Source organism: Denticeps clupeoides, chromosome 2, assembly GCF_900700375.1.
Source record: "Denticeps clupeoides chromosome 2, fDenClu1.1, whole genome shotgun sequence".
Classification (NCBI taxonomy): domain Eukaryota; kingdom Metazoa; phylum Chordata; class Actinopteri; order Clupeiformes; family Denticipitidae; genus Denticeps; species Denticeps clupeoides.
This window is the reverse complement of record NC_041708.1, coordinates 24,458,842-24,482,209: the sequence shown is the minus strand read 5'-3', so window position 1 is coordinate 24,482,209 and position 23,368 is coordinate 24,458,842. Positions and strand designations below refer to the sequence as shown.

General features: G+C 41.6%; 1 protein-coding gene across 3 annotated transcripts in view; it reads left to right on the top strand.

The window, feature by feature from the left end:
- The window catches only part of LOC114778801 (cadherin-20-like), a 58,163-nt gene that overhangs the window by 6,164 nt on the left and 28,631 nt on the right, over positions 1-23,368 (top strand). The window contains exon 2 of one of the 3 annotated variants that reach the window (XM_028967173.1): positions 13,026-13,076. The exons of the other annotated variants lie outside the window; for them this stretch is intronic. The gene's annotated coding sequence lies outside the window, so the exon portion shown is untranslated. The remainder of the gene's footprint in view (positions 1-13,025; positions 13,077-23,368) is intronic. 3 annotated transcript variants of the gene reach the window in all.

Here is a 23,368-nt window from a genome sequence, read left to right as displayed (position 1 = left end):
GAATAGGGTTAAACTTGACTTTGATATAGATAGGGCTTGCTTTCTTATGGCTACATGATATGCATGCACTCTTGTTTCAAGCATTATTTCAGAATATCCTTTTTAATACTATACATGACGTAAGAAGGTTCAGTTTCCCGTCCATGGGAGTAATCCTAGACTAAAACGCCATTCAAAAACGCTTTCAGTCCAGGGCTAGGTTCAATTCATGGATGAGAAATGGGCAAGAATGCATCATTCATTGAAAGTGATTGTGCCCAGACAAAGTGGCGAAGTCAGACCCCAGAGAAGTTCAGATAAAATTTGTGTGTGTGGGTGTGCGTCCAGCATTTTATCGGCCTCACATTTGGGCAGTAAAGACTTCACGGTCTGTCTATAGGCCACAGTCATTGCCGGTATGAGCGTGGCGACGACCTTCAGCAAAGGCCAAAACTATCATCAAATACCGTCGCGGAGGTAAAACGCCGCTGACGCCACCGCCCTTGGTCCGGCAGGAGAAGTGATTAGGTTTTACTGTGCTGGATGGTGTATGCTGAAAGGATGGAGAAAGGGGGGAAGATTAATCACACACCCACTCAAATCAAAGCGCTCAAGTATCACATCTGTCTCTAACCACCCCCTCCCCCTTCTATTCTCCTTTTTTTTTTTGTTTTGGGAGGAGGGTCGGATGTGGAAGTGTGGGGACGAGTGGCCATAAATCTGCCCGAGGTTTCCATTAGGTATCGCTGCCCTGCCCACAGTGCATTAAGACTCTCTCACCCCCCCCTCCACCCCATCCCCACCTCCTCTGGTTCACATCCAGCCTCAAAACTTCTGCGAGGAGAAAGTAGCGCTAGACGGAGAAGGAAGATGAAACAGCGGACGGGGGGGTGAGTGAGAGACGGAGAGCAGAACCGGGGGGAGAGACAGATGAGAGAACGGGTGGGACTTGAGAAGGCAAGGTGGGAAAAAAAAGAAAAGAAACAGGATGAAGCAAGATGGATGGAAGGCTAGATGAAAGTTTTGCGCTGCTCGCGCATCTGACTCTGGGCTGTATATTTAGATGTGCGTCAGCATGCCGGCGTGTTTTGAATTGGTTTGGAAATTTGACCCCCGGAGGGGAAAAACGAGCTTCCCCCCGCAGCAATCTCCTCTTTGAACTGCCATCCATTATCCACGGTATCGACTTCATCACAACAGGTGTAGCGTGTTAGGTGATAGGGGTTCGTGGCAGATTGCCAAAGGTGGGGTGATGAAAAGATGCGATCAGGTGTGTGGCTGCAACACCACCCACTCACCCACTCACACACACACACACACACACATCCCAGCACATCTCTCTGCACAACCTGTCTAAAGGGTAAGCTGTTCATCTGATTACCTGAGTTTTCTTTTGTGCTTTAAGAAACTTTCACCGTCATTTTTTGTGATATTGGGCTTGACCTAAAGACATGAAGGAGCAAAGGTCAAGTGAAATAAGACATGGGACATAATAATTGTTCAAGCAGGAGTGCATAAGAAAAGACAAACAGAAAGCACTGTTGCGTGAACATGTTGCAGAAAGTCCATAGTAGTCATGGAGATATCCCAGAGGAAGGCTGCAGCTATGGTTCTGTTTGTATGGATCTGTTTATTGCGGTTCTTTGTGCTTTCTATCTATCCATCAAAGGTGGAACGCACTCTATCTAAATGTTCCACCAAGAGGTGGTTGTAAAATAAGATTTAAGACCCATACGTTCACACACATGCACACACACACACACATTGTACATCTGCACACTTGTACTTTTCCGTTCTTAGGCTTTGCTATGATCTAAGATAAGAAATGTGTAATAAACAATAAATATGAAGGCTTTTCTGAGTCTAACCATGAGCTTAATCCTTGATCCTTTTTCATTTCATGTTTTGTAAATAAGCTTGTGGGAAATTATTATTATTGTTATCACAATGTGGCTATTTGGTCCTCATTAAGATATGAATGCATATATATATATATATATATATATATATATATATATATATATATATACACACACACACACACACACACACACACACACACACACACACACACACACAAACACACATGTGCACACTTCTACACACATCTTCAGAAGTGTGTGGATCTAACAGAATTGAGGAACACATAGGACATGTTGTGTGTGTGTGTGTGTGTGTGTGTGTGTGTGTGAGAGAGAGAGAGAGAGAGACAGGTAGTGAAAGAGAGAGAGTGAGACCTGGGTTTGAAAAAACAGAATAACAGGCAGGGGTGTGTGTGTGTATATTATTATGTGTGTTTGTGTGTGTTATTATGGCAAAGGGTAGATATAGGCATTTGTGAACTTGGATTTTAGAATGTCATATTCATGTCAAAAACATGATCTGGCACTTGCAAGGATACACGTGTGTGTATGCTACAGTTAGCGTGCAAGCTTAGATCAAGTTCCTTTGTCATGTATTTTTCATAAATTTTACATTAGTTGCAGCAAGTGAGACTCGGTCAAGCAGATGTCCACACACCCGGCAACAAACTGCACCTGTTCAGACCTCACCTCCTCCACTCCTCACACTGCTCAGGCCGTTTCCATGGAAATAGCACTTGGAAGAGGTTGCAGAGACAGGTACGGTGCAGCGTCGTGATCAACAGGTTCCGTGGTGAAAGTTTCTTCTGAAAGACCCTCAGGCGCATTTGCAATCAAAGATTCAAAACCACCTCCAACTTCTGGAACCCGCAGCAAAAGTCTGGTCTTTAACTGCCTAGAATGTCCATATTCTGACTGATGCACCTCTGATATAACTTAATCATATCTAACATTCTGATCTGCTGTAAAGTTCCCTCAGGTTAGTAATTTGGTACACAGTATGAAGTTCTGATCATCATACATTATTTAACTTCATCTAGCACGCCTTGCTTCTCAACCAAGTGAGCCTGAACAACAAGATGATCATACAATTCACATCAAACGCAAGCAAGTTTCTGTTTCTTAGAGCTAAATAAGATATAATGTGTGGGGATCTGTGTTTTAGAGGGGAGAAACAACAAACTTTTAGACGTTAAGGAGACCACAGTGAGGATTAACGCCTCATTTGGGATCATTTATGTCGGTGTCTGTGAAACAAGCAAGTGTACAATGACATCCATGCCCTCCCTTCACCTACATCACCCTACGTTACCCCCATCCATGGCGTATTCTCTAATCTCTGGCACAGACATTTCAGGCCCATGAACACAACTAGTCTAAACCATGCAGATAGACCATACTGGTTTTCATTCAAGCATTCCGGTAGGTGAATAAGGCATAAGTAAGCCATTTTCTTCTGCCTTGGGCTTTAATTAGAAGTAGCTCGCGAATGGGGTGGACGGGGTGGTAGCCCATCATTGTGAACTCGAGAGGGGACGCATTTAACTGACCCTGTTATGAATTACAGTGTGGCGCATGGGTTAAATGAATAGATGTAAATGTAGTTAATGGGGAGCTGACTATTAGCTACTTACTTATTGGGTTAACCACAGAAGATTAGCCTCATAAGTGGGACGCTTGCATCGGGATTTTGAAGTGTGGCTAGGGAATCCTTTCTGCAGTCTGAAGAGACTGCGAGGGATGAAAGGCTGCTGGTGATTCTGCAGCGCGGATCTCTGCTGGTGCGAGCAATGAGAACAGACACAAGCAAGATGAGCCCCTATTTCCAGGAAGGATCAGAAGAGGCCGAGCAAACGTTGCCTTACGGGAAATGGAAACTCTGATCATTGTTTGCACGGGGGTCAAGGTTCCTTATCTGCCAAGAGCATAGGAGAGTTTTGAATTTCATACTGGTGGGTTTTGATAGGAGGTACAGCAAAGTAAAAGCTGAAATGTGGTTTCAGACATTGAATATATGAACAGTATACGCAACTGAATCAACACAACAGTGTTTCTGGAGAACTTCTGACATTGCTTTGTCAATTCCAATACAAGACCAGGAACCAGGAATCCCACAGAAGCTAATTAGCAGACGGTCATGCCAAGTTTTTCAGATGAGTCAAGACAGAGACAACGTCCTTTTGACTAATTGTTTGGCTCATTCATGACTCCACCAGCATAAAAGTTTTCTGATGAAAGCCTCCTAGAAGCTTCCTGGGATCTTACCCATATGAATCATTGAGGTTCTGCTCTGTTGTTGTGGCCATTTTCAGAATACTTCTACAGTTGCTGTTCAGAGTACTGTTTATGATAATTATGAACAGCTTGTGTACAGGCAAGCTTTTGTGTGCAATGAGAATGAGAAGGCACTGTTCTGTCAGCAATTAGCAACCAATTTCACATGCATATCAAAGGCGTTCAAAGAAAAATTTTAAATGCTATCGTACTGTCAACTGAAAAGCAAATGCAGTCTAAATAGTTGAGCTGGTTAATGGAACATCACTTACACTGCCAAACACTGGCCTCTATGGCCAAAACAGTCCATGGTCATCCCGGCTAATGAAACTGAACATTGTTTGCATGGAGAAGCTCATTAGTGGGTTAGCAGGGCATGGCGTGAAACAAATGGCTAATGGCTTAGCACGCTTGCTGCGGCCAGAATGGCTCATTGTTATTGCTCGTGGTAAGAATTTTATTGAATATTGCGCTGCAATAGCAGGTAGAGTGAGCTTGTGTCCCGGGGCTGATGGCGAGTCTTCGTAGAAACCCTTATTTCAAGCCATGCGATTTAGAGCCACACATTTTGTATGGTTTTAAATATTTGAACAACAAGTGCAGACCTGAAAAGATGAAGAAAGGGAACGGTACATTATTCATGGAGGGCAATTATGGGAGTGGGTTAATAATTCAAGCGTCTGAAATGTTCCGTGTTTCTCGTGTAATAGGAACAGAAACAGAGAACGAGAGGAATGAGATTGAACTGGATTGTCCCCAAAAGTGTAATCTGAACCTGAAGACTCCCCTGATGACTGATGCCAGAGGAGCACTTCCACTGTTACTCATTTGTACCGGTGGAGTCCGCAATCCATCAGCATTACACAGACAGCTTTACACCGGCGCTTTCCTGCGGCTCTGTTTTTATAGTGCAGTCTTTATTAGAGTCATCAGAGTCAATGACTTTACTCACAAACACAACAGTAAACTTTTTTTTCGCCCCCATTGGCCCCAGTATCACTCGCCCCGAGGAGCTTAATAAAGTCCTCCGTCCGATGCAATTCGCTCCGCAATCCTGAGCTATAATCTGCAGAATTGCATTCAATTTTATTCAATTCGGTGTCATCATTTCAAGCTTGTTTCTGCCAATTAGCTTCACCCATGCTCAGAGGCACAGCTGCTCACATGGTAGAAAGGGGAGTGGGTGTCAAAAGGTGGTGAACCAAAAATATAGTGAGAGAACTGCTGGAAAGAAAATTGCAGCGACCCCCCGGTGAGGGTCGGGGTGATATGAGTGGTGAGAGCATGTCTCAAGTGTATGTTTTGAAACTCCACAGCGGTAGACATGCATCAGCTGGCTGTGTGTCTTTACATTATGTGTTGTGTGAGTGTGCATGCATGTCAGTGTGATTAATGAAGTGGAGCTGCAGTATATCCACCCGAGCTTCCCTCCGGGGGGCTGTTGCTCTGTCTCATTTGCATTTTGTTTTCATTCGTTCATCAATAACACATTTATTTTGCTGCCACAGAGATGCGTTTACTGTGAGTTGATCAATATTGGATCAAGTCAGTAGATTTGTGGTATGTTGCAAGGTTCCTCATAGATTTTTACAATAATTATAAAAACACTAACAGCCAATGCATACCTTGATTCCCACAATGCATTGATTCCACTGAGGTGCCACTGAGCAAAGTACATGGCTTTGTCATTGCTGTCATGGCTGCCCTCTGCTCCCTCTGGGGATGGGTTAAATGCAAAGACCACAGGGTACTCTGGTGTGTCACATGTGACAATTTATCACGTTCACTTCAAAGACATCCCTTTGCTTTTCAAGGTTCTTTGGGCTTCTCATAAGAACATGCAAAACTATGTTGTGTACAGACACAGAATATTTATCACTATGCTCATCAGATGATCGTCACAAATGACACAAAGTGAACTTGGGTATGACAGACATATAGATTGTGTGACAATGACATCAATTAAGACTTTTATGGCTGCCCACTGCTCACTGAGGTTGATGGTTAAATGCAGAGGAAACGTTTCACTGTGTGCACTGAGTGCTGTGCTATTTGAGTTTTGCATGGTCAAGTTGCTTTTTTTAAGCTTGTCAGTAGACATGGTAACAAAACACATTGTGAGCCTGTCATTATACATTTCTGACAGCCTCAAAATGATCAATCACAAAGGTCTTCCTTTCTCATACTACATGCTACCTTTCTCATACTACAAAGTAGGACCTCTTTAGTAGCTATTACCAACAATTTGGCTTTGATTGTTTCACAGTTTTCATCTTTCATATGGGACAGCCCAAAATCATGAATTATATACCAGCCTGCTGATCTCACTCAGTTGTTTTTAGTGACCTTCAAAGAAAAATCCAACACACCAAACTCGCATACTGTTGATAACATTAGTTTCTGCTCTACTGATGTTTCAAACATTGCTGACATTATTCAAGGTTTACTGTCTAACTAATACAGTTTTAAAAGGGGCTAACATAGACTACAAAACAAAGACTATGGATAATCCTTTTTGAGTGTTGAAAATTGTAAATTATTTAGTGACCCACAGTGACCCGTGTCCGACTCCCACAACAGAGAAAAGAGGGACAGCAGCCTCTATCACAGAGTACGCATCGGAGTGTGACGAACCTCCAATCAGCCTCCAATATATTGCATGCTAACTCTGGCAGGGCACGGCAATCAGCCTGGGCAGATAACCGGAAGCCAGGAAAGTCTGGTTTCATTACCTGTTATATTTGAGGCAGGGACGAGCGGAGCTTGATGATATGACATTTAAACCAAGAGCTCTGTGCGTATTATGCATTATTATTCTAATATCTCAGACCACAACCTGAGAATGTCCCCGTCATCTGATCCGAGGCCCAACAAAAAGCAATGCAGTTCAATTAGGCATAGCAATTTTATGTACCAAATGAGAATCACACTGCATTACCAAAGCAATTATGATAATGTAAAAAAAAAGAAAAACTATTTTCAAAACTGAGGCAAGGCGCTGAATGCAATTAAGGTGAGTAGAGGTGGTTTGTGTGTGTTCGCTATACAAAGCTATAATTGAGTCTAACTTCAGTCAAAAATGAACTTCATTCGGAGCGATCAGGCGCATCTCTGCCCTGAGGGGTGTTCTGTCCTTCTGTCTCTCAAACACACTGGAATACAATGATACACACACACACCACAACCACACATAAACAGTGTTTAGGGATGAATTCAAAATGCACGATGTTTCCAACCTGACTGCTGACTGAATGATGTTGCCTAGCGACATCAGCAACATTAGAGTAGCTAAATTATATTGCTTTAATTAATTGTCACAAGGGCTATTCATAAACAGTTAAATGGTGCATAATGGCCAAAATGCACTCTGGGTCAATAGTTGCCATGTGCTGATCCACAACACCCCATCTCAAATATTATTACTCTGCACATGAACCCAGTCAGTAAGTCACACATTGATTTTTATTTCTCATCTGTACTGTTTACCTGACTAGATATAGAAAGAAACAACACCAAAATGCTATAGTATGTTTCAATCAGTGGTGGCCTAGTGGTCATGGAAGTGGTCCCATAAACAGAAAGTTGTCAGTTCGAATCCCAATCCGCCAAGGTGCCAATAACGTGCCACTGAGCAAAGTACCGTCCCCACACACTGCTCCCCGGGTGCCTGTCATGGCTGCCCACTGCTCACCAAGGGTGATGGTTAAAAACAGAGGACACATTTTGTTGTGTCACCATGTGCTTTGCTGCAGTCTTTCACAATGACAATCACTTCACTTTCACTCTTCACACTTAACAGATGACATGACTCAGGCATTCTGAAGATGACAGAAACCTGGGACTGCAGGTAAAATATTTGTGTCAGTGCAGGGTTGCTATTATCATGGTCATATTTGCTCATCCCATTTTTTAAAGGCACATCCTGGAGGTAGTGTTTGAGTGAACGTCTGGTACGTCTTGCAACTGTAACTGAGTAGTTGCTGTGTAACTATGCCTGCATTTCAATTACAGATTTGCCTTCAAATGAATTCAACATAATTATTTTCTTTAGTAAAATATAGTTGTGAATTGACAGCATTTACATTGAGTGATATTGTATGACAAAAGGTGGTTTGTGAACGGTCTTTATTCATTCATGCGAGCATTTCATGTATTTTAGAACATCATGTTTCTACAATTTAAATTTATAAATTTACAATTTGTGTCGAGCTATCTGACAAAATGTGGAAAGTAACCTTAGATGGGTCTTAGCCTTGATTTAAACTTTAATTAGCTCTGGGCTAGTTCAGGGGAGGCCTGTAGTTTTTATATATGCATCATAGAAGTAAAAAAAATTGTCTTGTAAGCATTGCTCTTGTGTGGTGCAGTATTCTGATATTAGAAGTCAGGAGCAATCCCGTTCTGATCTCTGTACATCAACAATTTCAATAAAACCATGAAACAATCAGGCAAATATTGGCAATAAAATCTTACCTCCAAGATGGCCCATTGTCTACTTTCAGTTGAACAGAGTGAATTAAATAGATGTATTCATAGTTGGGGTCCTAGTGAACCGGAATTGATCTCTTCATCGATGGTAACTTGAAAGCACGTTGTAAGTCGCTCTGGATAAGGGCGTCTGCCAAATGCCGTAAATGTAAATGTAAATGTAAATGTAAATGAAATTCTACTAAAAAGTGAGAGAAAGAAACTGAGAGAGTGAGGAGTGAATTTTCCAGATGCTGAAAGACAGCAAAGGAAATTTGCAAGCAACAGCTCTCAGGTTATATTTCTCAGGTCTTTTTTGTGTGCCTAATGAGCATAACTAACAACAATTTCATTGGGACACATGGGAGGAAAAAGTAATAATAAAAAAAAAAGATTAAAACATGGGTTGAAGACTTGAACAATCTTTATGGCTGAGGACGATAATGTCCTCGCTCCTCTATATATTTTTTTTACCCTGCAGCACGGCTGTGTCTGCAAGCATTAGATCTCAGTGTGCAGTCACACACTCTAACACACCACTACATTAGTGCCTGAATGATAAAAAACCCTAATTACCCCTATACAGTCGCTGATTTTAACATTAATCAAATAAATGGAGTTTGGCACTGGTAGAGAAGGGTGCTGGGCTTAATACGGATTGAGAAAAATAAAGTAGGAAACAGGGTTTCCTTCACACACCTCCTTGCATACATAGAAACAAAGGAAAACATTTACCTCTGACATGCTTGGGGAATATTTATTTTATGCTCTGTACAATACTTAGGGCACTGGATGTTACAATACGTAAGGCACTGGATTTCACTAATTTATTCAATCATAATTCTTATCGATTCTGCAGTTTGCTTGTAAATATGCTGTTTGTACACCATGAGCAAGTGATTTTTCAATCTAAATTTCTTTTGGGCCATGTTTTCTCAAAATCTGCAATTAATTTAGAATTTATTAAAATTCTCCCTTAGTTAAGGTCTACATGGCCCTAGTATGACACTAAATGAGTCAGAGAAAAACTCAATTGACAGCCAGACAGAAACATCGTGTGAATTGCATTCCTTGTTCTCTTGCATTTACAGCATTTATCAGACTCCCTTATCCAGAGCGACTTAGAATCAGTAGTTACAAATGGTTTTTTTTTTGCGCATAATATAATACCACCAATAGATGTTGCAGAACATAATATGCACAAAAATATGCAGTAAATTTCTGATTTTAAAATCAAGTAGGAATTATATTAAGTGTAAGAAACCTTAACAGTATCCATGACTCAGGAAAGTGAACCGATCCTTTTTGGATAACTCTGGTTTGTTTGTGTCAAGTTATAGGGTGGTGCAAACTACATTAATCCAAGAATTGCCAGGATCCTGTGATTACAAAGTCCTGTTCATGTGTCATGCTGCTGAGAACCTTGTGAGGTTAATAGAAAGATCTGTTCTGGCATTAGATATAAATGATAACATGTAATTCACTGTAATTAGTCTGGTTTGACTAATCCAATGGATTAAGTTGGCCATTTTGTACACATTTTAGTTGAAACTATCAGGTATCTGTACCACTGCTTGTGGTACTTGTGCAGATGATGTATTGACGTGCAGAATAAGGAAGTCATTTCTTACTTGAATTGACGACATGCTTGATGTGACTTCTATTATCTCCTGTATTGTGCCTCAAAATAAGGCCCACATTCTGACTGAATGTATATTGAGTGACAATAAGGAAAATCATTCTTCTGTAAAGTGGAAACACACACAGAGAAAGTTTTAGTGTGTGTGTGTGTGTGTGTTGGGGGGGGTGAGGGGTTAGGTTGAAAGACTGCGTGTGACAGGCAGAATTTGAGGCTGTGATTGGGTCCATATGGCTGGATGAGCGATTCCTTCAGACGAGCAATTGGAGATTTCTACTTCTGTCTGCATTTCACTGTGTATGTATGTGTGTGTGCAAAAAAGTAAAAGTGCAAGTGAAGTGATTGTCATTGTCATTGCTGGGAGCAGTGTGCAGTTGCTCAGTGGCACCTCAGTGTCACATTGGCGGTTCGGGATCCGAACTGACAGCCTTCCGATAACAGGTCAGTTTTCTTACCTGCTAGGCCACCACTGACCAAAAGAAATCCAATTTCACATTTCTCTTGTCATACTGAATTCATTAAAAATATATAATATGTAACAGGGTTCATTGGGGTCTTCTTTCTTAGTTTTTCATAAACAGATGGAACTCTGCTTCATAATAAAAGAGTCAGGCCCCGTGTTTAGTGGAGATGGGGGAACTAAAGGTTTTTATTCGGGATCCCCCAGAGAGAGGGAGACACTAACACACATCTTTACAGAGCAGAGAACAAGAAAACAACATCAGGCCTAAGTGAGTTCATCTGGCATGGCCCATCTTAAAACAACAGGCGACGTGCATATCTTTACTGTGAGTGGTGCTAAGAGAAAAAGCTGCTCGACTGCTGCTCCCAAGGGGCTGCCTGTGAATAAGTGTGTGTGTGTGTGTGTGTGTGTGTGTGTGTGTGTGTGTGTTTTGTTCATTTGGCAGCTGGGCTGGTGGGCCTTGTTTGAAGAGGAACAGAGATCCTCCCATCTAAATGAAGAATTAAGCGCTCTTTCTCTCCCTCTCTCATTTTTCTCTCTCTCACACACATACACCATAGAAAAACAAAAATTAGCACTGTTAAAATCTCAAGTGGGTTGTTTCACATAAGGCCCATCTAAAATCAGCATTATGTGTGATGAGATGTGTGATTTTCTTCTGTGCCACCCTGTGATTCACAGACACCTGCTGCATGTGACCCTGTGTGCAACAGCGGCCTGTTGAGGAACACACACACACTTAAAACACAAACACACATGGTGGCACGGCGGTTTGTGACACCTCCAATGTCTTAAGTTTGAATCCCTGCTTGGCTCTTGTGTGGGCGGAGTTTACAATTACATCTATTCTGTGGATGCAGAATGAAACGTCTCTACGGTTTCCTCCCACCATTCAAAGCCATGTACATTAGGTAAATTGTCTTCGTTCCACCAAAGCTCCTTCCTCGGACCCTACCAGGGGCACCAAGTGCCCCAGACAACATAGCTCCTAGGATCATTAGGGCTCTCAAACTAGGATCATTAGGGCTCTCAAACAAACACCACAGTAAGGTGATGGTTCAAGGAGGATTAGGTGAATTGGCGACTCTGAAATAGCTGTAGGTGTGAGTGTGTGTTTGGAGGGCCCTGCAGATCCTGAGTGGGACTAAGCGGTTATGGAAAGTGAGTGAGTGTGAGCTTACTATTGAGCAACAGAATCGAGCAACATTGAATCATTGTTTTTAAATATTTGTTTAATATCGATATAGATAGATATAGAACAGGAGAGTGAAGGACAGAAGCAAATGATACTCGGACCTGTGACTCAATCTGGTACTCTACTTAGGAAAGAGCGACACTTTAGAGTCAAAATGTAAGTCCAGTAGTCATTTTGGCCAGCAAACAGAATTTGTCGCAGCTATACTGGCCTCCAGATATGAATGTCGCTGTTAGGATGGGAGGTATGCACCTTGGTTAGACAGAACACTTGCGCAATCACATCCCATCCACATGGGGGCGCCAGCTTGCTTCCAGGTTTCCAGATCTGCAAGCTGGGCCATGAAGAGGATAGATGAGAAACTAATTGGGGCTGGTTTGTGATGAAAGAAGGGAGTGATCTTTCCCAGTTGGAACCTTGACTTATTGTACAAATGTGGATGCACCTTTCCTCCCAGTTTTGGTTGCACCATTTTACTTTTTGGTTTTTCTTTAATTTTGGTAACTTCCCCTAATTGAGTAAAGGTTGACAGAGGAAGATCCAGCCCCATGTTTTGGGCCCAGGATTTTAGGCTCAGAATCCTGTTTGTGCTGAGGCGACATAGGCGAGTGTGTTACTGACTAGGCTACTACTACCACCCAAGTAAAGAAAAGAAGTGTATTATGTGCTGATTCCCTTGTGAATGTCCTCCACCAATGGTGTGGAGGTCAGAGATGAATGACAATGTTGGGTGGAAGAATTACACCCAAGCAGTCAGACTGAAATTAGACATTTGGGAGTCAAGTTACAACTAAATGTATATGTTGAATTGGCACTAAACTCCACAATTCCTTCTCCAGGTTTTGACCTGGAGTGACTCTATGAGTGACTCTAATGACTATATGTTTGCCTTTTCTGCCTTTGGGACAACACCATACCACACAGACATATGCACACACTATTTTTTGTTTGTTTATTATATAAGTTCACATTTCATAGGCATGTGTCTTCAATTTTGTTCTACAATGTAAGAAAAGAGTAGGTGTGTCCAAACCTTTTACTGGTAGAGTACATAATATATATGTACATATAAATTATGTAAAATATAAATATCAATGCAAGTCAAATGAACAAAAGCACCTGAGCACTCAAACCTTCTTGTTCCAGATTCATCAATTTTTGTTACTCTACTGGAGGACACTCTTCCTAAATGTTGAGGTGAGTTGTAGTGAATAACATTTACAGCATTTATCAGACACCCTTATCCAGAGCGACTTACAATCAGTAGTTACAGGGACAGTCCCCCCTAGAGCAACTCGGGATTAAGTGTCTTGCTCAATGACAATGGTAGTAAGTGGGATTTGAACTTGGATCTTCTGGTTCATAGGCGAGTGTCTAACCCACTAGGCCACATAAAGGCTATACCATATTATGTGCATAATTTCTAGGCAACCATTCAGTGTCATTCATGTCTGGTGGATCGGAGAATCTTGGAACATGATGTTTTTCTGAAATGTGTGGGAACTGACCTCAGGTCAGAATGAAGGCTGTTTTCTGCTCTGATGCTATGAGGGTGATATGTTGTAATGAGTGTTACTGTGAGTTTTTCCATGGCTCTCAGCTATGCACCTGGTGTTCTCCCTGTTCTCAGGCTCACTCTCTCACTTGAGTTTTTCTTTGATGTGTTGGGCTCTCTCGCTCTCTAGTCACCTTCCTTTCACCCTTCTTTATTTATTCCTCCCTACACCTGATTCCCTGCCAATTCCCTCCCTTCCTGCCTTCCTCTACCCTGCTGTAACTGATGCATGACTGGGTAAAGTCTTGGTAATAAGGGCTTGCTGTTCCCAGAATTCCATGCCTGCCAGCCAGCCCTGGCACAATTGTGCTCTAATACCAACACCAGGGCATTGCCATCTGCTCCCCAATATCGACCGGTACGATGCCTAAAACCTTCCCTACACCACCAGGGCAATGCCATCTGCTCTCCAACAAAACTGAAGCACCTCGTCTGACCTGCGTCTCAGTTAAACCCTCTCCCCTGGTTAACATTTCTAGACAAAAGCCATCTGCTTGCTAGAATTAACACACCATCTGACTCCACACGCCGGAGCAACAGCTAATACATTCTTCTGGTTAGCAGGCCAGATCCATCTGCTCTTCGACACTAACAAAAAGCAAGCTAGTGTCTCACATGCAAACAATGAAAGCCCCATGTACTGCTATTATAGTGTCATGGGGGAACATAAACCCTGGTGACCTAATAACCTTGACTCCAACAAGTCAGCCCAACCAGAGCCTTTAAAAGTTTATTCTGATAATACAGCAAAATCATCTGCTCCCCAAAAACTGAACCTCTAACAAAAAACTTTCCCTGGTTAATATTTCTTGACGAAAACCCATGTGCTTGAGACTTCAACTACAGCCCTGGTTACTCTACCATCTGCTCATCAAAACCCACCCTCATCAAAAACCTTTCCCATGTTACCATCCAATTTCTGCAACACTTCAAACCTTAACAGGGTCAAACCCATCTGTCCGCCAGCTAAAGAAGCTACAATTCACATTTGTCTGAATATTGCTTGATGTGCACGTCCTCAGAAATACCAAGTGTCTGAGAGATGCATTACTGGCATGAAGCATGTATATTGCATCTGTAAATCCTGACTAGAGAGTATGACACTTTCACATGAGATATTTAAAGCGACAACTTGGTTGAATACTAAAACCTTGTGTGGTTTTATTTTTTTAAGATCTAGGCTCACCATTTATGTTGTCTTTGAAACATTCAACTCGACTGCCATTTCAATTATTTTTGCTCAGTTGAAAGTCAAAACACACTTCACATGAAGTAGGATGTTTCGTCTCAGGTAACATTTGCTGTACCCAAGTATCAGAAAAACTGTACACTACCAGTCAAAAGTTTGGAAGGTTTATGGCAGTTATTAGAGGTGTGAACCTTCACTGGTCTAACGATTCAATATGATTATAATTATAAATGCTAATAATGATCGCGATGCGTCCCATACATTTTATAAATTGTCACATGATGTTTTTAAATACAAGAGTTATGGTCTCATACAAATGTGTGGACAGTTTGATTTTTCACAATAAGCAGAAAAACTCGCCATTTAGTAAAAGTTGAAATGCACATCTTTCTCTGCATGCTTTCTCCACTACACACTGACCCAATCCCATTGCAACCTGAAGCCACAAACGGCAGAAAAATGCATGGTTCATCAGATGAGGGCGGACTGAACGCAGACGATCATTCAGATTTTCCTATATTCCTGCTGTGTGTGTGTTTCAAAGTGGCAGAAAGAACACTTGCCCAATTTGATTCTATTGGTCATTGCGCACAATGGTCAAAGTTCAACAAATTTCAATGTTGACCGCGAAGAGGGGACATATGAGATTGCATTGACTTTGTTAATCTGGCTCTATTAATTATTAGCAATGTACTTAAATGTACAAAAGGTACCAATGTGTCACAGCTGTGACCCCTCCTCCAGGCCCACAGGGGCCACATGTCTGCCCGTGGGTCGTGTCAGCATTCTGTATAAAACACTGGCAGCCATCTTCAATGTTGCAAACTCATCATTGAATTTCTTTGTTGTTGTAAACCCTTATACCTTGACACACCACCCGATTACCCCTGATGCCTCTTCTGGATTATCCTTGTCTGTTCCTGTTTGCCCTGATGCTGCAGACCCATCACTACACCCCCATCTAAGGTTTAGAGAGGGTGCTTGCACCTTCTAAATGCAGGGGGAACAAGAGAAGAGCCCAGGAGCTAGGGCAGATGATTCTCTAGCCACTCAGGAGGAAAGAGACCCAATGCAAGGGGGGAAAACAGACACATTATTGTGAAGAGAATCTCCTTTATACTCAGTATTTGACTCCCAAAAATGTTGCAATCCACTCCCCCACAACACTATCCCGTAGTGGCACCTCAGGCCATTTTTTGTTCTTTTTGGCACCCTGAAGATATGTTTATGAGGGAAAGGCCACAGCTTAAGCATGAAAAGTCCTGGACCTGGAATCTCCCATCTTACAATTACATTACATGATGTGTGTTATGTCATAATCTTGTGTCTTCAGATTTGTTCTATAATGTTTTGTCTCCTAAATTTGCTGGTACAGTATATTTTGTGAAGCCTACAAAAATTGCTTTTCAAACAAACATTTTTTTTTTAATCCTAGTAGATATCACTCTAGGAAGTGTAGTAAATAATTAAAGTTCTTTGCTCTGAGACATACAGACCACTGTATGAGTAAACACAATTTTAGTCCTAAAAGACACAAACTGACTATGCCCCATGTTCGGTTTTCCTCTCTTTCTTCCATTTACGCCTTGAGCCATGAACACAGACTTTGTAGTCGACCACATCAAGCATGTTTAATTTGGAATTGTGTATTCACGGCTGGAGCTGGAGAAGTCGGCCCTTAGTGGCGTAAACTCAGGAGAGCGGCAGCAGGTGTTTTAGGATGGATCACCACAGACACACAGCGAGGAGCCCACAGGCTTCGCTCTGTCAGCAATCAAATGTTGCACGAGAGACTTCATGAATAATAATTTTATTTGAAATCAACACTGTTCATAATTTTCCGTAAGAAAAAACAATAAGACAAGTGCAAAATTGTGACTGTCGTCAAGAAAACCATTTTTTCCACTGCAGGCTCCATCTTTCAAAGTCCTTCCTCCATTTTTTTCCCAACTCCATCGGTAACAGTGTGTTCCTGGCGGCGATCAATCCCAGCCTGTTTAATTAATTGACGTTTATTGTGAGCAGCATGGAGCTCAGAGCCGACGGTTCTCCGTCACGCAATCAATGCCATCGATGGCTAAACGATTCTCGGCCAGACACATGTTTATTGTTCTGCCTGAAGGATAGGCTAGAGACAGAGTGAGGAATCAACAGTTGTCTATGGACGGTTCAACACTCTAAAGGTCCGAGGTCCTTCAACACACAGCCAATCGGAGGATCAATAAAAACCCATCTGTCACAGCTGTCCTTATCAGAGTGTTAGTTGACTGGAATGACATTGAATTAAAAAAAAAAAACAGCAGACAGATCTTATTGGACCAAAAGTGTGGCCCCCGTATCTTGACCAAAAGACCACTGCTGCTCTTTGGGTTATGATTTCGGTGGGTAGAGAGTGGTCCATCGCCCAAGCATTTCTAGCTGTACGTAACAGATGTTTGGACCTTCCATTATCATAATTATGCACTGAGTTATTGAAAGAGTTTTTTTCCATTACTTGTTTAGGCTCAGACTATTGATGCTTAACACATCTCAGGTGTGTCTTTAGGGCATACACATTCAATTTGCTTGAAAAGGTTCTTGAAGGTTTTGGACAAGCTATTTGCAAAAAACCTGGAAAGGATGCCATGATGACTTCCTGAAAAGGATTCTTATGTAATATAGGATGGTTATTTAGTTTTTCACGTCCCTAGGTGTGTGTGTGTGTGTGTGTGTGTGTGTGTGTGTGTGTATAAGAGAAAAAGAGTAAGTGCATAGTAATAAAAAAAAAAGCACCTCTGGCTTCAGTGTGACTACGCCTTGCATTTGGCTCCAGCTGAGAAAGAGGTGGGCTTCAATCAGCTAAAAGGTGATAAAACCAGATTAATTTGATCACTCTCTCCTTCTCTCCTTTTCCTACCTTGCCTCTCCCTGCTTTGGAAAGGAGAACGGGAACGTGGGAGAGAATGGGAAGATGGGAGAATGTGATGGAGCCTGCATTAGGGTAGCATTTGCGCTCATCTACAATGGGCAGAAGAACTGGGTGAAGGAGAACGACCGCAGGAGTCAGGCAGCATCTTCTGTGGTGTTCTCTAGAGATGCTTATTTTCCAGCACCATTGTATAACAAAATCACATTCCTTGTGTCAGACCTTCATATAAACCAAAATGCAATTTCTTTCCCCTGGACTCAACTAGTTTATCTTATCTAACACATCTCCACACACAAACTGTGCCAGAGCGATAATCTGAAAACAGTCCATTATCAGTTGTGTATGCATCCAGAGACAGACATAAATGGTGTGAATAGGTGTATATCTGTGTGTACTTGTTTGTGCACATAGGCATTTATGCTAATAGAACAATGAATGAATGTGACTAGAGGGATTTCACCGGTGGGCGTGAAAAACAGGCAGTGAGCCCAGCCTCCCCAGGTGTGTGATTGTGTTAATAAGTGAGATAGATAATGCATTGCAGGCGTGTGTATGTGTGGGCGGTGGGGGTGTATTTGAAAAAACAGCAAAGAGGGGCAGATCAACTTATTTAGCATAAAAAAAACATACTTTCCCCGTACACAGGAGAAAACATGCACTAAATATACTAATACATTTAATAAATCACACATATTAAATATTTGCATTTATTATAATGCAATTTAGGGGTTGGAGTTACAATATTGAAAAAAAAAAGATTTATATGAATTTTGATTTCAGTATAAAAAATATTTTGCAATTACCTTTTATAATGAAATATCCACTGTATCTTTATCTTTCAGCAACTTTATATAAGCATAACAATGAGTTTAAAATGAAGACAGAGACTAAAATATATAGTCATTCCAGGACTCCATTTTCCAAAGTGCTTGTATTTGTGCTGAAATAACTTGAAATTCAAAAATGCCATGGAACACAATGGGCACAAGGAAAATTGATTTGTTAAGAATTTATTTGTTTCATTTGCCAATAGAAAGAGCTCATCCAGAGCTTTCATTTGATATTGGCACATCCATTTTTACCCAAAGGCCCCTTACACCCATCTGATCCTCACCTATCTAAGGTCCACAGAAAGCTATACCTATTTGTGTGTGAAAAAGAGACTGACATGATAAGTTAGGTTGCAAAGGAAGGTGTGTTTATGCGTGTGTAGAAGCAGATAACTTTTCTCCCAGTCCTGTGTCCTTAATATGCATAATTAATTTCATTCTGACTGGGTATAACCAACAAACACACTCCTCTTTACCTCCTCACCCAGTCTCCTCGCCCCGATTATTACAGCCTTCTCACTCCTCTGTCCACAATCATTCACACAACCCTGCTTTTTAAAGGGATCATTCTCCCCAAAATAATAACCTGTCTAATCAGCCTCGTGCCAGAGGAAAATCGACTTTGCGTTGCCATTTTCTTGGAAAAATGAATACAGTTCCAGAGAAAAATAGACCTGAGAGAGCTTTCCGTTGACGTGAAGATGACCGGCAAATAACCGCATTTTCATTTGGGGTGGTGGTGGGGGAGGGAAGTCTCTTCAAGATTATGAAATGAAGACTAACATGGCCCATCCAAAGACATCTCACTGAAAATGCTGCTTCCCTTTCTACCTAACAGCCCTTTCTTCTTTTTCATGTGTATTTATTTCCGCTAAAAGAAAAGTCAAGCGAAGGCCCAGATCCTCAGCGATTTAAAAGTACAGAAAACATTGCCCCCCTAAGAGATCAGACAAGGTCTTATAATAGCCCCCGCCTGCGCTGGGCTGGGACTGCACAGCATCCACAACTTATCGAGCCCCCCGAGCTTCGCAGCTATTGTGTATTTTGAGTCACAGCCCCAAACTGAAAAAAGCAAACCATTCAGAACTACTGGAAAAATATAGCTGCATTTTTATCATTTGCCAGACAGCTGCATTCATATGTAAGTGAATGATGTTTGCAGATTCATGACAAAGATACAGGGCCCTATTTTTGACAAGCTAAATTTTTCTCTGCATTATAATAATTAAAACTTCAAACTCTTGGGAATGGTGTTATTTTATAAGGCATGGATGTGTACATCGTCTGTATGTTGGCATTTGACACTGAGCTTTTGACCAACAATAATCATGTCAGAGTCTGAGGCGCATTATAAAACTGAATTTAAATTGTGTGCATGGTGCTTGTGCTGTACATGCAGTCAGCAGTGGACGGGATTCTCAGGACAGACCTTTTGTTGTTGCTCATATATTTTATTGTGAACATTTTAAGTAATAAGCTGACTGGTTTATATATGATTTAATTTCATTCCCTAATTGTCTTTTTTGTGTCATATTGCCAACATAGGGCAATCAGATAACACCCCAACCTGGGAAGAATTTTTTTTTTCTGTTATTCCCAAAAGTCACAAATAGATAAATGCATTTGGCAATTCCAAACAACAAGAAACATTTTGGAGGACTGGAAATTAAATAATGGACATCTTGTGTGCACATGAAGATAAATGCAACTGAAAAGCAGCTGCTGTGTAGTTGATCTGAGATTTCTGTCCCTCCAGTCTCAGCTAATTAGAAAGCAAACAGTACTTGTTAAACATGAAGCCTGACCCTGAAGCCTGTTTGCTGTTCAATTTCATAAAGGGACCAATATGTCAAAGCAAAGTTAATACAGTTTTAACATTTGCTAAGCACTTGCTAATTAATGTTTCACAAGCATGCATTTAAAACACCAGGTTTAACAACGGTTATTTTCAACTCCTTGCCATTAGCAAGAAATGCATTTCATTGGAATTACTTATTAGTTAGGCAGCTAGTGGTAGCATGTTAGCATGCATTCTGTTCAAGATCTATACATTACAGCTTCTCGGAGCGCCCCGACTCTGACAGGAGGTCGACGTGGCGCCAGCTGGGACCAGGACGCTTCATGAGATTTTCAGCCTGAGAAGCGCGTGGGCTCCTGTAGGGCCATTCTCTGGAATTTCTCTGCTCCCTGACTCCTGGTGCTTTTGTGTGTTTTTGTCTTGCTCATCCTTGGTAATCCACAGACATTCTGTAGGCAATCAAAAGTTTCTTTCTTTCAGATAAGTCATTGAACTGTTCCATAAAACCTCTCAGAGCTTCTTGGCTTTTAATAAAAGTTATAATCAGTGGGAAAATCATGTGAACTTGCTATGCTGTTATATCATAGTGGCTTCTGCTGAACATTTTCAACATGTGCTACACTAAAAACTCCCCCCATGTATCAACCTACACAGAACTAAGTAGGTTCCATTAAGTATGAAGAAATTTCATTTTAACAAACCATAATGTGTAAAAAATTACAATAGTCTTTGGCTACAATGATTGCAGTTCCAACTGATTTAAATTCTTGCCACAGCCTTCATTGCCTTCATTGATTCATATATATTTACATCTCCTCAATATTTTATGAATTTTTATACCCTTATGGAATAGAAAGAATTTAGAATTTAGAATATTTGTACGCAGAATGTTGGTAGTAGCACTAACAATCTAACATTAACCAGCAATAATGAAAGGGAACTGGGTGTTTTAAGAAAGTTTTTTTTTTTTTTTTTCAAATGATTACAATTGTGCTTAATATTCTTTATAGGACCATGACTTTTTTAGTACCAGTGGTGGTTCTGGCCTATTTTCACCCTTGACTTTTATAGGTATAAAAGGAAAAAGATTTTCATACCATATTTGGTCACTGTGTGTTTCTAAAAATCCTGCCGGTCGTGTTATTCATTATAAGTTAAGTTTATCCAAAACATAATTTTACTGGCAAAAATTGGGCTCAGACTGAATCATTTTTCTAAAATTGCGCAATAGTTGAAACTATTATTTGCATATGTTTTTGTTCCATGGAACAGTTTTCATCCTCATTACATTGCAGCCCAATGCACATGGAATGGACTCCTACTTCGAAAGACATGGATCTGGTTTGTTCTTAATTGCAAGCTCAATTTGGGACCCAGGTTTCCAGGGCACAAAATTTGACCAGTAAAACAAAGAGCCAGGCTTGTTAGTGGGACTCTGTCAAAGTAACACGCTTGGAAAAATTCAAACAACTGACCCACAATGCCACATGTGGCATACTTACTGCCATCATGTGCCTGAGCAATACAAAGTTACTCCATGGGTACTGAACCCTGCCTGCAGTCATTGGTGCACCATTAATGCAGTCATTACAGAGCCATGCCAACAGGGGGCGACCAAGGGGCTTGAAATATCACTCAAATAGGATGATAAAGAATATGTATTTTTTTTGTATGTGATTGTCACGTAGGTGAGTTGACAAGGACAGTAAGCGCAGAGGCGGGACATAATGGTAACAAGGATTTATTGACAACAATAAAGAAACAGGGCACGATGGCCAAGAACTGGGGAAACCAAAAAAGGGGAGAACTGAAACTAGCCCGCAGGCGTGTGCCGATTACCAGAACACAAAACTCATCAAACAGTTGCCAGGTCCACAAGAAAGGTCAGGTTCACAAAAGAATGTCGGAGCCCCGATGGTCGGAATACCGGAGCCTTTTATAACACTGTCCTGACTGGGCCCAGGTGGGTTTCTCCTCCGTCATTAATGGAGATCAATTAAACACATCTGGGTCTTCCCTGCTATTAACTTCCTTGTTCTTGGACACTAGTTCTCATGAAGACGATGAGAGGAGCTTCATCAGGATTGAATTGCGTGTTACCGACGTGGATAAAGTCTTACATTCAGGGCATAATGTATATTTAATATATACATTATTAACTTTAATTCCAACAAAGGGAAAAGTCACGTCTGTATTGCCTCAGCCAATCATCATCACTTCGTCGTAGAAGAAAGAAAAAAGGTTTGCGGCTCTTGTGTATGGTCATATACACGCTGCGTTACCTGGTAGTAAAAAAAATCTTTCTTTTTCTGCATTTATTCACATTACAGGTGATATAAGAATATTATTAGTAGTAATAAATCTGTGAAATCTGATGAAATGTAGATGAATGAATAAATGATTGCAGCGAGCGGGGGAAGATGCTTGCAGATGTTCATCCCAGCTGAGCCTGGGTGGGGGGGGTTCTCCGCCGACTGCTGCTTGTTGCTCTCTCAGCAGTCGTTCTTCTCCGCTGCCTGATTACGGCGCCGTTACGGCAGCTGAGGCTTTCAGAATTTGCTGTGAACGCGGCGAGGAGACAAGATCACATGTCTCTGTGTCTTACCAGTACTTTAATGGGAAAGTATGAGTTCACAAACGCACACACACACACACACAAAGACACATGTTGCTGGTTCAGCAGGTTGTGGGGTTGAGTAAATCGCTTTTGATAGCTTCTGGGCGGGCAGCATGGAAGAGAATAATACATCACGACAAGAGCATATTCCCCCTCTATGTGTGTGTGAGAGGAAGAGAGAGAGAGCGAGAGCAAGAAAGGCAACAGCATGTTCTCATCAGCTCTGGCACAAAGGAGTCATTTGGCGACGGGAAGGGGAGAGAGAGAACGCACACCTGTAGATGTGTTGTAGGCGGTTGGTACGGGGGGGGGTGGTCAGAGAGGTTGGATGCTAATTAAACTTTAAACGCCAACCTGTCAGTTAACCCTTTCCCGTCGCCCCCCCCCCCCTCCACGGCACGTCCATAGTCCTGCCCTCCTCCCCGCTCCCTTCGTCTCACTGCAATTACACAGATTGCACGGCTTGTTTCCGTTCGGGAAGAGGGACAAAGGCGGATTGAACTGTGCTATTTTACTCTTCTTCACACCCGGCGTGGGTTTGGTTCCTCTGTCCCTTCGTGGATCGACTGGGTGCACGGCTTTTCTAAAATTA